The sequence below is a fragment of the Sphaerodactylus townsendi genome, linkage group LG07, assembly GCF_021028975.2.
Source record: "Sphaerodactylus townsendi isolate TG3544 linkage group LG07, MPM_Stown_v2.3, whole genome shotgun sequence".
NCBI classification, from domain to species: Eukaryota; Metazoa; Chordata; class Lepidosauria; order Squamata; family Sphaerodactylidae; genus Sphaerodactylus; species Sphaerodactylus townsendi.
Window position 1 is genome coordinate 85,204,119 of NC_059431.1, and position 17,858 is coordinate 85,221,976.

The following is a 17,858-nucleotide window of genomic DNA, read 5'->3' on the forward strand; positions in this document are numbered from 1 at the left end:
GATAAGACACCTAATCAAGAAAACATCAGCAGTGGCTTGCTGGGCTACATGTAGGCCAATCCTTATCACGCTGCATCATGGGAAAAGCTCCTTTATTAGCAAGAACTCCAACATCACAGATATAAAGACAAGGATCAGGTTTGGTGTTTGTGTGTTAGGATGCATGTGTGTCCGAACTGCAGGAAACTGGCTAGCATTCTTTGTGTATCATGTGTACAAGAGTTAAGTATTTTGCAAGTGGGCGGCTAAATGCTTTTCTGGGCTATGCAGGCTAAAGTTTATTTGCATTCTCTTCTGTTGTATATTGTTCAACATATTCCACAGTTAGCTTTGAGAGCAGATGAAATGGGGAGGGGGATTGTAACTGCTCAGAATAAATATCTCCCCCAACAAAGACATAACAGTTTCACTGACACAATTGAAACTCAGTTCAAATGTCACTGCAGATGCGCATGCATACACACACACAGAGGAATGGAACACACAGGTAGCAGCTACAGATGAAGTTGCCAAAGGCTACAAACCCTATTAACATGTCACACATATGGAAACAGTTTAACTCTTTACACACAAAGCTTAGCAAGAAACCAGCAGATAGGAATGATATCAACCTGCAATGCTAGCTCCAGGTTTTTAAGGGCCCCAGGCAGAGAGTTCCCAGAGACACCCTGTGTGTCCTTATCCTGCTAATTTGTGATCTCTCCCATTGCTCATGCTCATCACTGCCCACTGCCCTTTTCTAGGGTTGGCAACCTCCAGGTGGTGGCTGGAGTTCTCCTGCTATTACATCTGATTTCTAGGCAACAAAGTTAAGTTCACCTGGAGAAAATGGACGCCCTGTCCTCCACAGGCTCTGCCCCCAAAACCTACAGATATTTCACAACCCCCAGCTGACTACCTATCCTTTCCCCAGTGGCACTAGGCAGTAAGTGTAGCTAGGAGCATTGTGCAGCCCTGTCAACCTGCATAAAGGCTGCACGTGATGCCAGTACATTAAGGTGGGACAGTGCAGATGCTGGACCAGCTGTGGGTTAGGAAATACCTGGAGATTTTGAGGGTGGAGTCTGGAGAGGGCAAGATTTGGGGAGGGGAGGGACCTCAGCAGGGTATAATACCATAGAATCATTCCTAAAACAGCAATTTTCTGCAGAGGAACTGATCTTGGTTGTCTGGAAATGAATTGGAATAGCGGAACATCTCCAGGTGCCACCTGAAGGTTGGCAATCCTATGCAGCCTGCAAGGAACATGCGCATCGTCCTTTCAAGTGCCCTAAATGCTAAACCAGCAGCATTTGAAAAATATACTGGGAAAGGGTGTGTGTTTTTTCATTTTCATGTCCCTTCCTAGCAATCTGCAGGATTAGATTTGGAATCAAAACAGAGTATTTCTGAACATGTGCAGATTACTGTTTGATAAAATAGCAGCCTCCCCTTCCCCCCTCCCATGGGATTAGAAGGCAGGATTGTCCTTGGAGGCACAGAATGTGGTTCCAAGACAAAGCCTGAATTTTAACTCTTACTTCATCACTATTAATTTCTCGTAACCCAGCCTTCATAAAAAAAAAAAAAAAGATGATGTGTCCCTTTTCAATGCAGCTTACCAGAAAGGAAGCAGGGCCTCAGGGCCTTGCCCCTACCCATAACTGTACAATGCAGGATAAAATCAGCAACACATGTAAATATATACAAATTGATTCTAGTGGTTTAATTTTCATTGCAGAGCATATATAGTACTGAGGTGTACTATTTTTTGTATTTGTAACCTACACTATAAACCCTGACCTCATTACCTCAGGCTAGCCCAATCTCACCAGATCTTGCAAGTTAAGCAGGGTTGGTCCTGCCTGGTCAGTATTTGGAAAGAAGACCACCAAGGGAGGCTAGGTTTGTAACAGAGGCCTAAGCCAGATGTGACATGACAGCTACAAAAAAGAGGGGGCGGGGACCCTACACTACAGTATAAATTATACTATACAGGAAATGTTCAGGAAAAAAGATACAACAAACTGAAAAAATGATTGAATGATCAGACCAAATAGCCAGCTAGTCCGGCATCCTGTTTTGCACAGCAGCCAGCCAAGAAGGCACAGAGGCCAAGGGCCTTCCATGATATTGCTGCCTAATGCTGTATTCACAGGTTTACCACCTCTGAATGTGGAGGTTCATTTAAGCAATCCTAGCTAGTACCCATTGGTGGACGTATCTTCCATGAATGTCTAAGCTGTGTTTAAAGCCATCTTTGCTCATGACCATCACCACGTCCACTGACATAATACTTTGAGTGAAGAACTTTTCTTTGTCTGTCCTGAATCCCTGAATCAGCAAATAAGACTGTTTAGCGGGAGAAATAAATAGTTGAATTAGTATTTTTGTTATGTTTTAAATTTGCTGGACTCTCAAAAAAATTTTACTCTGCAGATTATTTTTGTCTCAGGACAGGGAATATTAAATGCAAAATTCTATCCTAGGTGAAAAGGTCGTACATATTGTATTTTATAACAACCACATGCAGTAACATTGAAAACCACAATTAATTGGTATTTTACTGCTTGGTAATAAAATCCTTATATTCCATCTTTTTACAAACACAAACAAAATGTCACTTACAAAGAGTGCAATAAAATGGAGACAAAATAACAAGAATAAACACAGCAAGCAAGCAAAAAAGTGCGCAATAAAACTGTAGGTACAATAAAACAGCTGAGCAAAAATTCAAGCAGTTTCGAGTAAACATCCGTTTGATATAAAACAAACATATAAACTCTCCTACAGGTACAGTCCCTTTAAATCCTCTCTTATAAGAATTACATAAAATCTATTTATTTGTTCAGAACATTTTTATGCCACCTTTCTAAGAACCTGCCTGAGGCAGCTTACTTTTTTAAAATAAAGATATTAAAATCCAGAATCAGAATCCAGCCCAGCATAAAACACAGACCATAAAAACAGACTACTAACAGCTTAAAGTACTCCAGTAGTATTAAACGATCAACATTTAAATTAGAAGTCAGGATGAACAGAAACGTTTTGGTCTGGTGCCCAAAATGTAGATGTCTGCTGATCCTCAAAAGGATGGACATTCCACAAGTGAGGTGCCACTTCTGAAAAGCCCCTGTCTCTGTTTGCCATCTGCTTTACCTCTGCAGGCAGGGCACAGAGGGCAGGGCTTGTGAGGGCCCTGATCTTAACTTGCATGCTGAGCAACATGGGAGGAGATGGTCCTTCAGGCACCATGGCTCGAAGCCATTCAGGGCTTTAAAAGTCAGGACTAGATATGTGAATTATGCCTGGGAAATGGGCAGCCAGTGCAGATCTTTCAGCATTAAGGTAATATGATGCCTTTACACCTGCCAACTACCAGGCTGCTGCATTTTGGACAAGCTGAAGTTTTCAAACCATTTTCAAGGGCAGCCCCATTTAAAGTGCATTACGATAATCTAACCTGGATGTAATCAGTGCATGGATCACTGTGGCTGGATAATGCTTTTTTGAGAAACAGTTGAAGCTGGCGTAACAACTTATCCGCAGTAGAGCCCACTTCTAAGTTTTGCTGCTGCCGAGTTCTGGGGCCTCCAGCACCTTTACCCTCCACACCAGTGGAGGTGTGCTGGCAGAGGAGGAAAACGCACCTTTCTCACAGCCCATTCAACCACCCCACCCCCGCCCTCCCCAAGCTGGACTGGGATGCCATTTAAAATACTTATAAAAGCAAGTACACTCTATACAATAAAACTAATACTTAAATTGTCTTTTGGCTTCATCTGAAGGGTAAACAAAACCATAAAAATGAACTACACATTCTCTATTCTCCATCTCCATAATAAACCACAAATCTTCATAAAGCCCAAATTCATAATTATTTATTTAGGAGTATTTTGTCCCTATGTTTATGCCTACTGTGTTTGAAAATTCAAATACAGTGATATAAAATTTTAACAGGAATTTTGTTTTATCATAACAGAATCTCAAAGAATCACAATAAAATTTCTCAAAGAAGTCAATATAAGACAGAAACATTCCTTTCCAGTCATTTGCCATCCTTTAAGTAATATATATATTGTAATTAAAATTATAAGATTCTTTATGACTTGTTATTGACCAACAGTACCACTCTGAAGACAATCACCAGTGTTTTAACACTGATTATTGTGAATTGAGTCATTTTGATTTCCAATAACAGGTTTTAAACAAAACATGTTTAAGCATTTTCTTCAGTTACTGGGGATGTTTTCCTTTTGGCCTGCAATCTAACTCTATGCCTTGGAAGATGATACTCTCCTGCTATGGGAGGGACTGAGAAAAGTTGGGGCTAGTTTTTTTCTGTTTGAAGTTAGGCATCAGACAAGGCATCTGAGAACTTTTACACTACAATTTAGCTGGTCTAGACGGAACTAGAGGGGAGGTCACAGATTCCTTAGAGAATGATTCTTTTGGAAGTCAGTCTGCTTGTAATAGTCTGTCCCTATGTGATAATAATCTAAGACATTTGTGGAAATGGATATTTGTCTCGTTGGAGGCCTTTGAAGCATCAAGAAGCATCTGAAATAATTTAAGCATCCATGGTGAGGGCATACACAGGGAGTTATACAGCTGATTTTAGAGGAGTAACCATGTTTATCTGATGCATCTGATGAAGTGAGCTTTGATTCACAACAGTTTGTGCTAAAATGAATTCTCTAAAGCGTCTCTAAAGTGTCACTGGACTCCTGTTGGATTATATGAGATGTGACACAGGCATTAATTGGGAAAAGGCATCTATTTTTAAAAAATCAGAATATGGAACATGTTCTGTATGTTAATAATTATATCCAAACTATGATTTGTGCAAACCATAGTTTGTCTGTGAAATGTAACTGAAAACTATTGTGTGAAATGGAGGAGGGAGGGAGGGAGGGGAGTGCACAAGCTTGAGGCTTGGTCAGAAATCAAATCAATGTAAATTCAGAAATACTGATTTTAAATGATAAAACCATGTTACTGCCTGCTTGTGGTAGACATTACCACCGCTGCCTTATGGGGAGGGTTGAGTAATGGCAAACCAGTCATGAAATTAGCCACAAGAAAGTAACAACTGCAAGTCTCAGAGGGGAAAAAACAACCACCATCAAGGGGTAATCACGAGCAAAACTCTCCTGCAGTGACGTGGGTATAGATTTTTTATGGGGTGGGATTGGAGGGTGGGCCCATGCCCCCACCCGTCCCTACAGGCATGGCCACACCTTCCCAAGTCCCGCCCCAAGCCTCAGTGCTTATAAAAGCAGATCTCTGAGGCCAGGAATGGCAGTCTTCCCTGCCCCATCCACCTTGCTTCCCCACCGGCTGGGCTCCCATCCAGCAGCCGGCAGTCCCTTCTGCCCACCCCTCCAGGCAGAGGCGTAGCTAGGGGAAATGGAGCCCGATGCAAAATCTGAGTTTTGCAGGGGGCCCCCATGGGCGGCTGCTGTGATGCTGGAATTTACCCCCAAACAATGTCACTTTAAATGGTGTTTAAACTAAGGAGCCCAGATTCTTCTTTTAAATCCACCTGAAAGGGATAATCTGGGTACCCAGTTTAAACAACATTGAAAGTGATGCTGTTTGGAGGTGGATTATCCCCCACCTTGAAACAGCATCACTTTCAATGTTTAAACTGGGGACCTCAGATTCTCCCTTTAAATCCATGCCGAAGGGGGTGGATTTAAAAGGAGAATCTGGGGAAATTTGGGAGGGTGCCTGCTGTCATGGGTGCAATTGTTAAGCTAGCAGCACCAAACTTTTAGGGTATATTTAGGAGACTCTCCTGATGATACCACCCAGGTTTGGTGAATTTTGGTTGGGGGGGTCCACAGTTATGGACCCTCAAAGTGTGGCCCCAATCTTCTATTAGCTCCCATTTGAAATAATGGGGGATGGGATCACTTCCTTTGGGAGTCCATAACTTTGGACCCCCTGAACCAAACCTCACCAAACCTGGGTGGTATCATCAGGAGAGTCTTCTGAAAGATCCCTGAAATTGTGGTGCTGCTAGCCTAAAAACTGCCTCCCTGCAGGCAAAAAACTGGAAAAACACTAAAAAAATACAAAAAACCCACAAACGGGGGGTGGGGGTGGAGCTTCAGACATGTAATGGAGGGGTTGAACCCGGGAAACCCCCTCTTACCCATGTCCTTGCTCTCCTGTTTTTTAATATACACAGGAACAAAAAAGAGTTTCAGGGCTTTATCTGGGTGTGAAAAATGCATTTTGTGTCACTGTATTTTACCTGCAATCAAAGGCATTCCTCCCATTGGGCAAAGTGGGCGGCTTGTGGTGGGCGACAAAACTGCAGGTTTGTGGGGGATTTTGTATTTTCAGTGTTTTTTTCTGTTTTTGGCCTGCAGAGGGCGCAGATTTTAGGCTAGCAGCACCAAAATTTCAGGGAGTTTTTGGAAGACTCTCCTGATGATATGTCCTAGGTTTGGTGAGGTTTGGTTTAGGGAGTCCAAAGTTATGGACTCCCAAAAGGACTGCCCCCATCCCCCATTGTTTCCAATGGGAGCTAATAGGAGATGGGGGCTACACTTTTGAGGGTCCATAACTTTGGACCCGCTGAACCAAACTTCACCAAACCTGGGTGGTATCATCAGTACAGTCTCATGAAGATACTCTGAAATCTTGGTGCTGCTATCTTAATAATTGCACCCCTGACAACAGGCACCCCCTAAATTTCCCCAGATTCTCTTTTTAAATCCACTCCCTTCCTGCCAATGCTTGTTTTCTTTCTTTCTTTTACTCTCTCAATGCTTAATAAAGGTTGTTGTTGTTATTAAATCCACCCCTTCAGCATGGATTTAAAGGGAGAATCTGAGGTCCACAGTTTAAACATTGAAAGGGATGCCGTTTCAGGGTGGGGGACAATCCTCCCCAAAATAGCATCACTTTCAATGTTGTTTAAACTGGGTACCCCAGATTATCCCTAAGGTGGATTTAAAAGGAGAATCTGGGCTCCCTAGTTTAAACACCATTGAAAATGATGCTGTTTGGGGGTGGATTCCAGCATCACTTGTTTAAACCGGGGAGCCCAGATTCTCCATTTAAATCCACCTTAAAGGGAGAATCTGGGGTCCCCAGTTTAAATAACATTGAAAGTGATGCTGTTTCCCCCAACTGGGGGGACTGCATACAACACCATAAAATGTTTTCATAGCAGTAATAAAGCATTTTGAAAGCATTTTGAAAATGTTTTCCAAAAATTATTTCTGCTGTGTGGCATGGCCCATTGCTGTGTTCAGATTTGTGAGTTGGGGGATGTTCTATAATGTGATGGTGACTTTGAAACGATCTGGTGGAAAGAATCATTGTTTGGTCACGGTGCAGGAGGGTGGCCGCCCATGGGGGGGGGGAGGCATCAGACTCAGATTTTCCCCAGAGCTCCAGTTTGCCTAGATACGCCTCTGCCTGCAATTACTTCAGTTATAGTTGATTTTGGTTAAGCAGGTGTTTAGTAAGCAGGTAACTAGTAATTTGTTGTTTACATAATACAGAAGTTTGATCTTAGGAAAATCTCATTTCATAATCGTTTTTCTGCAATGGGTGAATGTTTATTAATGAGTACTACCCCCACCCCCAATAAGAATATTTTCTATGAATGTAGAGAGGAAGGGTAAAAAGAAGCTTTGTTCTACTTTTTGTTTTAAGTATTCTGAGTACAAGATAACAATTGTGTAGTTTTTCAGAGTGCCTCACAAGTAACACAGAAATGCGTTCTTCTCAAGCCCGGCAATACTACTGCATTCTAACCATCTTCCTCTGCCTCATTTTACGCCAACACAGCAGCACAGGCCATCATAACATGGAAGGAGGGGAGAAATGCCACACCATCCCACTTACTAAAATGTCATTTCCACATATACCATGGAAGCACTGTACATAGAAATGCATGTATTGTTTGTAGTGGTGATGACCACAAGAACTGGACTGATTAAAAAAATATGTCCAATCAAATATGGTAAAATATTTAAAGTACCTTAATCTGGCACAGTTTGGAAAAAACCTGAGGAGCTGTGACTTTAAATTGTTTACCAACAATTTGTGCCACCTACATGTTGTGCCACCTACATGTCCACCTATTAATTTAATATTTCCTAGCAATTCTCAGTGGAAACATTAAGGGTCGGAACCAGACAGCTTTTTCACTCATAAAAAATGGAGTTTTCCCTTTGCCTACTACAAATGTTACGTTTGGAATCATGGGACCTACATGTATAAAAACCATGTGGACCAAGGGCTGCAACAAGGATAAGAATTGGCCAAGGTGAGCAAAAAAAAAAAAACTGGCTGGAGTTTATTGATTATTTTGCATTAGAATATTGTTTTGTACAAAGTAAAAATAAATGTACATGTAACCTCAGCTTGTGGGTTCTGTGGGGCAGTACTTGGAATGAGTTGCAACAACAATTTTAAACAACAAAATGGTTTACTTTTCTTTACAATTAACACTTTTAAAACATCAACATTTAACGTTACAATTCAAGGTCCTGTTCAGGTTGCATTTCAAGTCCTTCTATTTACAGTCTACTGATATTGCCAAGTCCAAATTCTTCTTTGCAAGTTGGCTGGCTCCTGAAGACTCCAAGGGCTTGATGAACAGGTTGCAACATGATGAAGGTCTCCAGGAGAACTCTCACCCATTACAACCACAAAAGAAAACCCTGAAACAATAAACTCCAACATTTACAACATAGCAAAAACAACAACTACCTTCCCAGTAGTTCCCAACAATATTGCAAATTACCTTAACAAGGTGTTAAGGGCTTATAGAAATCAAGGTCCGAGTCTGGTACCCTTGTCTTCTCCAAAGAGCTCTGAGTTCTGCAGCATTCTGCTTCCCTTCAGACTCCACCCCTTTCTGGGTCAACCCATTCTGGGCCAACCCATTCTGGGCATGGGGGTTACATACACAAAGCTCTTGACATTGCTAGTTGCACCATTCAGTGGGGATGCATGAACTCATTTTTAACCAGTAGTATTCTATATTGGCTCCAATATTCACTTAAAAGGAGCTTTTTAAAGCAGTAGTAGAATTATAATACATTGGGCTAGGCTAGGACTAGTAGTAGAATTATAATAAATTCGGCTAGGGCTAGGACTAACTTTTTGTTGTAAGATAATGAAGATTACCCAGTGGTGGGATTCAGCTAGTTTGCACCAGTTTAGGCAAACCGGTTGCTAAAAGCGGCCGGCTGCTCCGAGATGCTCAAAGCTCCATCCTTCCCTTTCCCAGGGGAGGGGGAGCGAGGAAGCTTTCAGAGCCCCGCAGCCGGGTGCAAGAAGGCTTCCCCCAAAGGCCACGTCACTGGCCCAGAGGTTTGCAGCCCAATCGGCAGGTAGGTGCCCCCATAGGGGGCTTACCAGCCACAGATCGGGCCACTTGCCTGAGCTGGCAGCGCAGCCTGTCCTAGCCAGGAAAGGCCACCTCAGCAGGCCACGCTGCAATGGCATTCCCAGGATAGGGCAGCAGCCAGGATACCTGGGTGGCCTGCAGAAGGGCTGCGCATATGGGCCGGCAACGCAGCCTGCCCTAGCCTAGAAAGGCCACCCCAGCAGGTCGCACTGCCTGCCCAGGCGCGCAGCCCGATCTGCGGCCAGTCAGCCACCCACGGGGGGCCTCCGGCAGCTGCCGCCCAACCAGGTCTCCTGACCAATGCTGGAGAAAGGACCCCCTGGGCCATGTAGCCAGTCCCCAGGTGCACAGCCAGCTGGTGAAAGAAGCCCGGCTCCTTTGCTTCCCTCGCCTCCCCACAGCCAAACATCAAAAAGGGGGGCAGAGCAGCCAGGTAAGTAGGCAGCGGGGAGCACGCTGCAAGGGTTGTGAATGGGTAGCTTAACAATTAGAATCCCACCACTAGGATTATCTAATATTTATTTATTTATACACTACAATACTTTTGTCATCGCTTTAGTAATATTACAAGAACTGTGAAAATGTTAGGATTAGGTTTTGTGGTAGCAACAGCTTTCGAAAGTGGTAATTAAACATGAAACCTGATGGTTAAAAAAACAGTATGGCTCCAAGGACCAGTGAAAATTTGTAATAATGTAACAGAATTCTCATAAATATAGATGTATAACCGCAAAATCTCCAGAGTCAGTGATGTGTTGTAAAACAAGCTTTCAATTTCTGACTGATACCATACTATTCAATATTTTTATCTACAACTTGGATGATGGAATAGAGGGCATGCTAATCAAATTTGCAGATGACACTAAATTAGGAGGGGTAGCTAATACCCTAGAGGACAGCATCAGAATTCAAAATGACTTGGACAGATTCGAGAGCAGGGTCAAACAAACAAAATGAATTTCAACAGAGAGAAATGTAAGATACTACACTTAGGCAAGAAAAATGAAATGCACAGATATGGGATGGGTGAAACCTGGCTTGACAACACTACATGTGAAAGAGATCTGTGAGTTTTAGTAGACCATAAACTAAACATGAGTCAGCAGTGTGTTGCAGCGGCCAAGAAAGTCAATGCGATTTTGGGCTGTATCAATAGGAGTATAGTTTCAAGATCGAGGGATGTAATTGTATCTCTCTATTCTGCATTGGTTAGACCGCACCTGGAATATTGTGTACAGTTCTGGGCACAGCAATTCAAGAAGGATATTGACAAGCTGGAATGGATCCAGAGGAGGGCAACAAAAATTGTAAAAGGTCTGGTCCGCTCCATACGAAGAGATGCTTAGAGAGCTAGGGATTTTAGTCTGGAAAAACATAGGTTAAGGGGGGACATGATAGGTATGTTTAAATATTTGAAGGGATGCCATGTCGAAGAGGAAGCAAGCTTGTTTTCTACTGCCTCAGAGACTAGGACATGGAGTAATGGATTCAAGGTGCAGGAAAAGAGATTCCATCACATACCAAGGACTGCCCAGGGAGGGAGGGAAGGAAACAGCATTGAGGCTGGAGTTGCCAGGTCTTCCCTGGCCCATTGCAGGGTAGGGGGCCCATTGCAGGGTAGGGGGGATAAGGTTGCCAGATCCAGCTTGGGAAACTTCTGGAGATTTGAGTATGAAACCTGGGTTGGACTGGGACATCAATGGGTTACAATGCCATACAGTCCACCCTCCAAAGCATCCATTTGCTACAGGGGATAAACCTGTAGTCTAGTGATGAACTCTAGGTTCAGAAGCTCCCCACATTCCACCAGGCGACTGGCATTCCTAATTGAGGCCTACACTAGCTTAGCAGATGCACAGGATGGATCAGGGTCTTAAGTCTAAATAATATGACATTCTTATAAACCTGCAGGTGAAAAAGTATTTTTAAATCAAATAAGTGCAAGACATCAACCCACCTGTTTCAGAGACATGTGGGAGGAAACCCATTTACTGAGGAGATTATTCAGCTCTGCTCCAGTATTTTGTTGTTGGTTAATATTAGGGTTGCCAGCAGGTGTGGCAGTTAGAGTTATCAAACTAGGATATGGGAGGCACAAGTTCAAATTCACATTCTGCCATGAAAACTTGCTGGGTGACCCCAAGCTAGTCACAAATTGTCACTTTTAGCTATCTCCCTGGGTTGCTGTGAGAAGAAAATATAGGGAGGAAAGGATTATGTTGTAGCTGCTTTGGGTTCCTACGGGGGTGGTGGTGGTGTAGAAATGATGCAAATAAATAAATTTGAGCAGCCAAAGCACTGTGGAAGTACTCTTCTTCCCTGTATACATACTTATATTTACCACATTCAGGGTCAAACTGAAGGGCCACTACATAATACACTGTAACGGGGTCCATTCCCCAGTCCTCCCAGGGTCCTGTAAGCAAATGTGCACCTGGAATTCCTTACTGAAAATTCATGTAGTGTGTCTTGCACTACTTGTTTTTCACCAGCTTTGGTTGATGTGCCAGCACTTTTGAAGAGGCTAGGACTCAATTCAGTCTGCTTTTAAAAACATCCCATGAGTTTCAATATGGGGTAGGAAAGAAGAGTCTGTTAATGCCATGTACATAGACCAAGGAACCCCCTGCATAGTAGCTTTAATGAAAAGTTAGAAACCTGAAGGCAAGTAGCTAAACATTCCAGAAAAAATAATACGCATCTCAAAATTCAAAGCCCTTATTTTAACTTCAAATGCACAACCACAAGGCCAATGGAACCAGATTTTTTGTGCAAAATGAAAGATGGCAGCTTTTGAAATAAACAAATACATACCTTGAAATATAAGTCTACTTTGGAAGAGCTCTGATCCTGATAAAGTAGCCCCTTTGCAAGGCTTTAAGGCCTATAAGGGTATGGATGGCTGAGTGCAGAGAAAGTAGAACGGACTATTCTACTTCAAACTGAAAGAGATAGATCACATTGTAAAAAGTTCCCCTATGCTAATACTTTCTTGCAGTTAGGAAATGAATACTGCATTTAACCAGCTAGACTTTTCCCTGATGTGCTAAATTTTGCAAATAATTTTTTGTACAGGAGAAATACTGAAATGTTGACACAGACCCCTCGCTGCCAGTGTGGAACAGTCCACCCCCCCCCCCCCCCCATCCACTTTTCCCTTGGGCTGCATATGTGGAGGAGACCTGAAATAGTCCTGGATTGTTCTTAATTGACAGAATAGTCCTGTGCAGTTACACCAGTCCAGACACATTCATTTTGATGGGTTTAGATACAAGTAATTTATGTAGGATATCTCTGTGAATCTCCTGCCACAGGCAGGCCTCCAAATGTTATTTTTTTCCTCGAGACAAAAAGAATTCAGGCCATTTATTCACATAAAGGCTACACTTCCAGGGTTGCATATTTATTTTAAAAATCATTACGTAATTATTATTTCTTCTCTTATATATCAATAATTAATGGTTAGCTTTGATATATACACTGTCTAACAGCATATCCATGCTGAATTCTTAAATTTGTTTAACTGTTACTGCTTTTTGCCCGTAAACTCTAGAGATTGACGTTATCTGGTGGTCATTAAGCATTACTGACTAAGTTTTAGCAATTAGAAATACACACACACACACACAGAGAGAGAGAGAGAGAAATATGTGGGGAAGGAGGGCAGCAATTAAAGAGGTATAAAACCAATATATGCCTTCAGTGTACAGATAGGAACTGAGAATGTAGGATTAGTATGTAGGAGGCTCAATTCTCTACTTGCTTTAACCAAATCAGCCTAATTTATCAAACAGGATTGTTATGAAGCTAAACTTCTGCTACCAAAAAGGAATGGGATCAGAAAATATAATAGGTCAACTCATAGTTGGGATTGTGATTATTGGGTGTGCAGTTATAGTCAAATAAACCATCTGCAACTTGTAGTGTATGTAAGATAAATAAATATTAAAAATGCAAATTATGAGCATCAAACATGAAAGTGAATTTTCTCTTTAATCTAAGAAACTCCTGCTCTCTAGACACTGTTCCAAGTTTCTGGTACTTTTCCCTGATTATACCCTTTTCAGGATAAAGTTGAGACCAGATTTGAGAATTCATCCACCATTTCCTGGACCACCTTTGTTCTTGAATGCTTTGCTTATGCCCTAGTGCAGGGGTAGGGAACCTGCAGCTCTCCAGATGTTCAGGAACTACAATTCCCATCAGCCTCTGTCAGCATGGCCAATTGGCCATGCTGGTAGGGGCTGATGGGAATTGTAGTTCCTGAACATCTGGAGAGCCGCAGGTTCCCTACCCCTGCCCTAGTGCCTTGGGGACAGAACTAGGTAGGCAGACGCCAGGACCCAAACAAGGCATTCTAGGGGGCTTTCCGCACAACAGAGGCGACCTAGGTTCGACTCGTGTCTGCGGAAATCGTTACCTGAGCTCGACTCTTCTGTTATTCCGCACAGCAGCCGGGTCATCTCTCCGGACCCGAGTTCAGAGGGCGGGGTTACCTCCTCCCATCTTTCGCTCCTCATTCCCGATTGGCTGCCATTCTATGGCGGAAAACGTGTATATGTGTCCCTTATTTTTCATTTTGCCACATAGGAGCTAATTTGTGACGTCACAAAGCACCGATTTCCCACCTGTCACAAACTGGCGGGAATCTGCATTTTTGCGAGCCTTCTCTGTTGAAGCAGAACGAGCAGAGCTGAGCCGTTGCTTTGTGCACGAGAAGGGGTTTTTTTAAGGCTCGTTTTTCACCGCCGCGAGTTTCCCGTTCTGCGCATGACCAAAATAGTGCACTGTGATTGGCTGGCTGGGAGAGTCAAGGCAAGGGAGATTCTGCACTGTCAAGGATGTAGGTAAGGGGGGGTTCTCGGGTTCAACCCCCCCATTGCATGTCCGAAGCTACGCCCTCCATTTGTGGGTTTTTTTGTATTTTAAAGTGTTTTTTCGGTTTTTGACCTGCATGGGGCGCATTTTGTAGGCTAGTGGCACCAAAATTGCAGGATATTGTCAGGTGACACTCCTGATGATACAACCCCAAAGGGGGCGCCTGCATCCCCCATTGTTTCCAATGGGAACTAATAGTAGATGGAGCTACACTTTTGAGGGTCCATATCTTTGGACCCCCTGAACCAAACTTTATTAAACCTAGGTGGTATCATCAGGATAATCTCCTGCTGACACAACCTAGGTTTGGTGAAGGTTGGCTCAGGGGGTCCAAAGTTATGGACTCCCAAAAGGGGTGCCCATCCCACATTGTTTTCAATGGGAGCTAATGGAAGATGGGGGCTACACCTTTGAAGGTCCATAACTTTGGACCCCCTGAACCAAACTTCACCAAACCTGGGTGGTATCATCAGGAGAGTCTCCTAAAGATACCCGGAAAGTTTGGTGCTGTTAGCTTAACAATTGACTCCTGACAGCAGGCACCCCCCAAATTTCCCCAGATTCTCCTTTTGAATCCAACCCTTTCGGCATAGATTTAAAGGGAGAATCTGAGGTCCCCAGTTTAAACATTGAAAGTGTTGCTGTTTCAGGGTGGGGCATAATCCACCCCAAAAGAGCATCACTTTCAATGTTGTTTTAACTGGGGACCCCAGATTCTCCCTTTAAGATGGATTTAAAAGCAGAATAAGAACATAAGAACAAGCCAGCTGGATCAGACCAAAGTCCATCTAGTCCAGCACTCTGCTACTCGCAGTGGCCCACCAGGTGCCTTTGGGAGCTCACATGTAGGATGTGAATGCAATGGTCTTCTGCGGCTGTTGCTCCCGATCACCTGGTCTGTTGAGGCATTTGCAATCTCAGATCAAGGAGGATAAATCGACTTCTCCTCCATAAATCTGTCCAAGCCCCTTTTAAAGCTATCCAGGTTAGTGGCCATCACCACCTCCTGTGGCAGCATATTCCAAACACCAATCACACGTTGCGTGAAGAAGTGTTTCCTTTTATTAGTTCTAATTCTTCCCCCCAGCATTTTCAATGGATGCCTCCTGGTTCTGGTATTGTGAGAAAGAGAGAAAAATTTCTCTCTGTCAACATTTTCTACCCCATGCATAATTTTGTAGACTTCAATCATATCCGCCCTCAGCCGCCTCCTCTCCAAACTAAAGAGTCCCAAACGCTGCAGCCTCTCCTCATAGGGAAGGTGCTCCAGTCCCTCAATCATCCTTGTTGCCCTTCTCTGCACTTTTTCTATCTCCTCAATATCCTTTTTGAGATGCGGCGACCAGAACTGGACACAGTACTCCAAGTGCGGTCGCACCACTGCTTTATATAAGGGCATGACAATCCTTGCAGTTTTATTCTCAATTCCTTTCCTAATGATCCCAGCATAGAGTTTGCCTTTTTTACAGCTGCCATGCATTGAGTTGACATCCCCATGGAACTATCAACTAAGACGCCTAAATCCCTTTCCTGGTCTGTGACTGATAGCACTGACCCCTGTAGCGTGTATGTGAAGTTTGGATTTTTTGCCCCTATGTGCATCACTTTACATTTTGCTACATTGAACTGCATTTGCCATTTCTGAGCCCACTCACCTAATTTATCAAGGTCCGCTTGGAGCTCTTCGCAATCCTTTGTGGTTCTCACCACCCTACATAATTTGGTCTCATCTGCAAACTTGGCCACCACGCTACCCACCCCTACTTCCAGGTCATTTATGAATAGGTTAAAGAGCACTGGTCCCAATACGGATCCTTGGGGGACACCACTCCCTACATCTCTCCATTGTGAGAACTTCCCATTTACACCCACTCTTTGTTTCCTGTTTCTCAAGCAGTTTTTAATCCATAGGAGGACTTCCCCTCTTATTCCTTCATTGCTGAGTTTTCTCAACAGTCTCTGGTGAGGAACTGGGCTCCCTAATTTAAACACCATTGAAAGTGATGCTGTTTGGGGGTGGATTTCAGCATAACAGCAGCCACCCATGGGGGGGTGTAAACCTCAGGTTTTGCACTGGGCTCCATTTTCCCCAGCTACGCCTCTGCCTGGAGGGGAGGGAGAAGGGACTGTCGGCTCCCAGCTGGGAGCCCAGCCGGTGAGGGGCAGGATGAGGGGGGGTGGGGCAGGCAGGGCAGGGGAGTCTGCTGTCTCTGGCCTCGGAGAGCTGCTTTTATAAGCACTGAGGCCAGGGGCATGGCTTAGGGAGGTATTACCAGGGGCAGGTGGGGGCATGGCTTCGCCCCCAACCCCCCCCCCCATAAAAATCTATACCGACATCATTGCACACTGTGCCAGCTTCAGCTTGAATTCAACCCGGGTTCGGCAAAAAGTTGTACCTCCCAGTCGAGCTCGAAAATTTAATGGGGGGGGGGAGCAGAGACAGACACAAGTCAAACTCTACAGCTGTGCGGAGTACCCAGGTCAAACCTAGGTCAAACTAAGGTCAAATCCTACTGTGCAGAAGGCCTCTAGAACAGAGATGGTCCAGGAAATGACAGATGAATTCTCAACTCAGATGTTATCTTTATCCTGAAAAGGGTATAGTTGCTGTCCTATTGTGTCTTCCCATCCCCACCTCTTTTTAGGGAATGCCTTAACACTTTTTTGTTAATTTGAGTTGTTAGAGTTGGCCTCTATCCAGCTACTGTTGTGAAAATTGAAGTAACTAAGTTTTTGTTAGAGTGATGTGTGATGATATCTACCAATTCCACCTTCTACTGCAGCCTGCTGAGTCCTTTCCCCAACAGGAACAGCATAGTGGAGGTCTGTTGTGGGAGTCAAATCAGTCTTTGAAGAAAATTTATGCACACTCCAGGATTTTGTTCATCGCCTCCTTCTGAATTGGAAATGGATGCAAATTGTTTTTCCCCTTTTTCTGTACCACTTCAAGATGAGCATGTGAATTAAAGTTCCCCATCTAGAGAAATTCTGAGCACATTTAAACATTACCTATGTAACCACATTATTTAGTACTGCCTTGTCTGCATAGCAGTGGCTGGCCAAGGTCAGGCAGAGAAATACCAGTTTTTTAAATAACTGGAAATGCCTGTGATAGATCCAGGAGCCTTCTGCATTCCTGACATATATCCTGAAACACATTGGGAAGGGTTCAGCATATCTTTTTCCTTTAAACAATATTTTTCTACGTGCAACAGTATAGGAATATATGACCTTTGGGCTAAAGTGGTATACACAGTGCAGGAAAAGTTTTTTGCACCTATTCTGATATATAAATTGGCTTCGAGAGAAGGCTGGTCCTGCTTGTAATAGAACTTGGTTCTTGCTGGCTGCTTTGAAGCGTTTTTCTCTGAAATAAAAACAACAAGCATTGCAATCTTATTTACACCAGGAATGAGCTAACCTTGGATACATGATCTCCCATCGCTGGCATTCAGTAGTGAGTGACTTCCCTCTGGTTATTAGCTATGAGACTTCTCTGTTCATCAGCCAACAAGGAAACTAATGTGCTCAGTGTGCTTCAGGAAAAAGTGCTCAGTCACACACACACACACACACAGCATATAAATTACCTATCTTCCAGCAGCCTTTGTATTCGTCA

General features: G+C 43.5%; 1 long non-coding RNA gene across 1 annotated transcript; it reads right to left on the reverse strand.

Moving 5' to 3' along the window:
• Window positions 1-8,610: 8,610 nt before the first annotated feature.
• LOC125436255 lies at window positions 8,611-17,746 on the reverse strand. Its single transcript, XR_007245028.1, has 3 exons — window positions 17,661-17,746; window positions 12,176-12,303; window positions 8,611-8,669 (listed from the first exon to the last, which is right to left on the reverse strand). It is a non-coding gene; the product is annotated as an uncharacterized LOC125436255 (long non-coding RNA).
• Window positions 17,747-17,858: the final 112 nt, after the last annotated feature.